Consider the following 5825-nt stretch of genomic DNA (forward strand, 5'->3'; position numbering starts at 1 on the left):
TATATACTTGACCATCACCCAACTAGATCTCAGCTACCCGGTCGGGGTGATTAGTTAGTTCATGGCGTGACCTACCGAGGAGCATCTTCAGTGTGCGCAACGCGTACTGCGGACCGGGGGCTACTATATTGGACCAGTGCAGCCCCGAAGTTGGTCAGCTACACCGATGCCGACTGGGCCGGCAACATCACCGATCGTCGATCCACGTCCAGTTTCACGTTCTCTCTTGGGAGTGCCGCGATCACGTGGAGTAGCAAGAAGCAGCCGACAATTGCGCTGTCGAGCACCGAAGCTGAGTATAGAGGAGCGGTTGTCGCGACATGCGAAGCCATATGGTTGAAGTGGCTACTTAAGGATCTCCAAGTGGAGGTATCCGATCCAACGACAATCTACTACGACAACCTCAGTAGCATCCAGCTAGCAAAGAACCCCGTCTTCCACACCCGGACTAAGCACATTGAGGTGCACCACCATTTTTTCTGCGAGCGTGTACTCTCCGGTGAAGTCGAACTTCAGTATGTTCTGACGGATCGGCAGACCGCCGACGTCTTCACCAAGCCTCTTGGTTTGGACAAGTTACGACAATTCTCAGGTGCGCTTGGGTTGCGTCACCTCGACGTGCCGAACTTGAGGGGGAGAGAAGTCCCGAATGACCACGGAAGGGGGAGAGAAGTTCTAGAAGACCGCGACGCTGAGTTGAATGACGAATTAGATTTCGGATCGGCTGAAGAAGCTGAGGGCGGATCCGCGGAAGATTCTGAAAGTGGACATAAGGGGAGCAACCGAAATAAAAGAGACGAAGCCATCAAGGGCGAGAGACCGAAGATGAGTTGGAGATAACCAACTTGGACGAGAGGGAAAACCGATCGGAGGAAGCCGAGTCGGTTCGGATGTTTGATTCGAATACGCTGAATCAACCAAGGGCCAAGCGGAAGAGAAGGCAACAGAAGAGGCGCCAACACCGCAACAACACGGAATCTGAGAAGGGCCGTGTGAGGAGACAAGCCGACCGGAGCGCGAGCAAGGTGTGAAGCCAGAAAGAACCAGAGCGTAGATCTGGAAGAGCGTATAGAACCTCAAGTTGAGCTTGAGGGGGAGTGTTGAGAAACAAGCTCAACATTGGCCGGATCGGTTGTGCAAGCCGAGAACCAGATCGGTTGGGATCGATCGGTTAGGTTGGACTGGTGCGTAAACCGGTGCGCAGACGGGTACGCAACGAGAAGTTGTAGCGGTGCGTAAACCACAAGACCGTTGGGAAGATATTCCGTGTAGGAATATATTTTGGGAGTTAGTGTAGAGCTCACTTATGAGCATTGAAGTACGTGTCAGTACTTTTGTCAATCCGTATGGACTTGTATAAAAGTGCTCACTGAGCACATCCGATTTATAGATTGAGTATTATTTTGAATTGATTTTTCTTTGTGTTCTCTCTATGTCTCTCCCGTGTACTGTGTATATTCAAGCTCTCCATTAAACTTGCGTATTTTCTGTGTTCAGTTTTCTATTGCTTCCGCACGCTATTCTTTACAATCATGTATAAGATTTCCAGTCGAATTATTATGTCGTTTCGGAGACCTCCATTGATTCAAGTACATGAAATCTACACTCCTTTCGGTAATGTACCTTATCTCCTTGAGTTAGATTGCATACGGGGTTGAACTAGTGACCTAACGAACTACAACCGATTGCTCTACAAGTGAGCTATACACCTGCGCACAAAAGAAACATTACGTCGTAAACCTCCATTGATTCATATATAGAAGTTCAATCGAATTATTTTGTTGTTTCGGATATCTCCATCCATGTAGAAGAGTGTGTTCGGTAAGGCACCTCATCCCCTTGAATCAGGGTGCAACTGGGGTTGAACCGGTGAGTTATCGGACTGCAGTTGTTTGCCCTACCTCTGAGCTATACACATTTGTAGAAAAGACACATTACTTTGCAAACCTCCCTTGATTCATGTACAAGATGTTCAGTCGTCTTATTATGTCGTTTCCAATACCTCCATCGATTCATGTACATGAAATCTCGATTCCGTTCGGTAAGGCTCCTTAGCTCATTGAATCTCAAGACCAATCGAACTGCAGTTGATTGCTCTACCAGTGAGCTATACACCCACGCAAAAAGGGAATATTACATTGCAAAACTCCGTTGATTCATGTCCAAGAAGTCTAGTCGAATTATTATCTCATTTCACATAGCTCTATCAATTCATGTACATGAAGGCTAGACTCTGTTTAGTACACACCTCAACTTTGGACACCTCCATCGAAATCTAGACTTTGTACATGAAATCTAGACTTTGTTTGGTAAGGCACCTCACATCCTTGAGTCAGGGTGCAGCCGGGGTTGAACCAGTGACCTATCGAACTATAGTCAATTGCTCTTCCACTGAGCTATACACTCGCACACAAAAGAAACATTACGTTGCAAACATCCACTGATTCATGGAGAAGAAGTTCAGTCAAATTATTATGTCATTCCGGATATCTCCATCGATTCATGTATATGAAATCTAGAGTGTGTTCAGTAAGGCACCTCATCTCCTTGAATTAGGGTCCAGCAAGGGTTGAATTAGTGAGCTATCGGACTGCAGGTGTTTGTTCTACCTCTGAGCTATACATGTGTGCACAAAAGAAACATTATTTCGCAAACCTCTTGTGATTCATGTACAAGACCTTTGATCGACTTATTATGTCGTTTCTGAGACCTCCATTGATTCATGTACATGAAATCTAGAGTCTATTCGGTAAGGCTCCTCATCTCCTTGAATCAAGGTGCAACTGGGGTTGAACCGGTGACCTATCAGACTGCAGCCGATTGCTCTACCACTGAGCTATACACCCGCGCACATAATTAACCCTTTCTTAATCACATAATTAGGTACTAATTAACCCTTGCTGAATTACCTAATTCTTAACACTCTACCATTAGGCTATACACCCACGCACAAAAGAAACATTACGTTGCAAACCTCCATTGATTCATGTCCAAGACGTTCAGTCGAGTCACAAACATCCATTGAATTATGTAGAAGAACTCTAATCAAATTATTTAAAGTCATTCCACGCACCTCCATCTATTCAAGTACATGAAAATTAGACTGTGTTCGGTAAAGCAACTCATCTCCTTGAATCATATTGCCGATGGGGTTGAACTGGTGACCTATCAGACTACACCTGATTACGCTACCACTCGGCTATACACCCACACACAAAATAAACATTACGTTGCAAACCTCCATTGATTCATGTACAAGACGTCCAATCAACATATTATGTCATTTCCGAGACCTCCATTGATTCATGTACATGAATTCTAGACTCTGTTCGGTAAGGCTCCTCATCTCCTTGAATTTAGGTGCAGTCAGGGTAGAATCGGTGACCTATCAAACTGCAGCCAATTGCTCTTTCACTGAGCTATACACCCACGCACAAAAGAAACAGTACATCGGAAACCTCCATTGCTTCATGTACAAGACGTGCAATCGTCTTATTATGTCGTTTCCGAGACCTCCATCGATTCATGTACATGAATTCTAGAGTCCGTTTGGTAAGGCTCTTCATCTCCTTGAATCATGGTGCAGCCGGGGTTGAACCGGTGACCTGTCGGACTGTAGTTGATTGTTCTTCCACTGAGTTATATACCCACGCACAAAGGGAACATTACGTCGCAAACTTCCGTTGATTCATGTACAAGACGTGCAATTGAGTTATTATGTCGGTTCCGAGACCTCCATCGATTCGTTTACATGAATTCTAGAGTCCTATCAGTAAGGCTCCTCATCTCCTTGAATCAGGGTTGAACCGGTGATCTATTCGACTGCAGCCGATTGTTTTTCCATTGAGTTATACACCCATGCACAAATGGAACATTATGTTGCAAATCTCCATTGTATACATTGGCTCTTCCACTGAGTTATACACATGCGCTCAAATGGAACATTACGTCGCAAACCTCCATTGAATCATGTATACGATATCCAATTGAATTGTTATGTCGTCTTAGAGAACTCCATCGATACATGGATACATGAAATCTAGACTTAGTTGGGTAAGGCACCTCACCTCCTCGAATCAAGCTCCAGGCGGAGCTGAACCGGTGACCTATCGGACTGCAGCCATTGCACTACCACTGAGCTAGACACCCGTGCACAAAGGGAACATTACGTCATAGACCTCGATTGATACATGTCCAAGATGTCCAGTTGAGTTATTATGTCATTTCGGAGACCTCCATCGATTCATGTACATGAAATCTAGACTCTGTTCGATAAGGCTCCTTCTTGAATTAGGGTGCAATCGTGGTTGAACCGGTGACCTATCAGACTGCACCCAATTGAACTACCACTGAGCTATACACCCGCACACAGAAGAAACATTATGTTGCAATCCTCCATTGACTATTATGTGGTTTACAAGACCTCCATCGGTTCATGTACATGAATTGTAGAGTCTGTTCGGTAAGGCTCCTCATCCCCTTGAATTAGGGTGCAACCGGGGTTGAACCGGTGACCTATCGAACTGTAGTTGATTGCTCTACCACTGAGTTATACACCCGCACACAAAGGGAACATTTCGTCGCAAACCTCCATTGATTCATATCCAAGATGTCCAATAGAGTTACAAACATCCATTGAATCATGTAGAAGAATTCTAATCAAATGATTAAAAGTCGTTTTGCACACCTCCATCTATTCATGTACATGAAATCTAGACTTCATTTGGTAAGGCACCTCATCTCCTTGAATGAGGTTGTCGACGGGGTTGAACCGGTGACCTATCGGACTGCAACTGATTGCTCTACCAATGGGCTATACACTCGTGCACAAAAGAAACATTACTTCGCAAACCTCCATTGATTCATGTACAAGAAGTTCAGTCGAATTATTATGTTGTTTCACATAGCCGTATCGATTCATGTACATGAAGCCTAGACTTTCTTTAGTACACACCTCATACTTGGACATCTTGTTAATGGGTGGGGGGTGTAGCCTAGAATGGCTTTACCCCCCTCCCAAGGGGGTTACGATAGAGAGAGAGAGAATGAGAGTGAAAATAAGAAATGACACAAAAATGAGAGGGGAAAAAGCTCCCTCATTATGCCCCATGGGTGGGGTTTATATAGTACAAGAGGTAACCGTTGTACAAATAAAGAATAAGACAAGTATGGAGTTACATTACTTACCCACTTTCTCACCTTTCTACACGTGCACACAAATGTTACACATACTCATACTCACACACTCATTCATGTTACACATTACACACCTTACACATTATACACCATACACATTACACCTTAACCCTCCTGTACACCTATACGGGTAACACTTGGCACGCTTGTGGGACAGTGCATTGCACGTTGAACCCACAAGCCCATGCCAAAAACTCTTGTTGACCGGAACTCCATCAGTCTTCTCTTCTCTAATGGTCGGAAATCCCTCCACCAGATTACTAGTCTACGATCGATAACTTTGATTGGAGCTGGCTTGACACGAACCTTCTCATTCGGTTAGCATATCGCACGATTGGATCGCACACCAATCCTCTTCTCCATTGTGGTAAAGTCGTTTAGGTTTAACAATGATTGTGGGTGTATGTGCGTGCGTGCGTGCGTGTGTGTGTGTGTGTGTTTTTCTTCATTAGTATGAGTGGTGATGAGTTTTTGTACCCTTGCGTTTCCGAAATTATATGTCGTACCCCTCAATTTTTTGAATTTTATTGGTTGCCCTTATGAAATTTAGGCTTATGCCCTCCTATTTTCAAAATTCTATGAGGGGCCTTTGAACTTTTGAAATTGTCCATGGACCCCTCTGTTGTTTA

The 5825-nt window shown here is 44.5% G+C and overlaps 2 non-coding genes across 2 annotated transcripts; both read right to left on the minus strand.

Moving 5' to 3' along the window:
* Positions 1-2774: 2774 nt before the first annotated feature.
* Positions 2775-2846, minus strand: TRNAC-GCA (transfer RNA cysteine (anticodon GCA)). Its single transcript has one exon. It is a non-coding gene; the product is annotated as a tRNA-Cys (tRNA).
* A 1641-nt stretch (positions 2847-4487) lies between these two features.
* Positions 4488-4559, minus strand: TRNAC-ACA (transfer RNA cysteine (anticodon ACA)). The gene has a single exon. It is a non-coding gene; the product is annotated as a tRNA-Cys (tRNA).
* Positions 4560-5825: the final 1266 nt, after the last annotated feature.

The sequence above is a fragment of the Azolla caroliniana genome, unplaced genomic scaffold (assembly GCF_043228905.1).
Source record: "Azolla caroliniana isolate FFs.n. ecotype wild unplaced genomic scaffold, voAzoCaro1.0.p SCAF_7, whole genome shotgun sequence".
Classification (NCBI taxonomy): domain Eukaryota; kingdom Viridiplantae; phylum Streptophyta; class Polypodiopsida; order Salviniales; family Salviniaceae; genus Azolla; species Azolla caroliniana.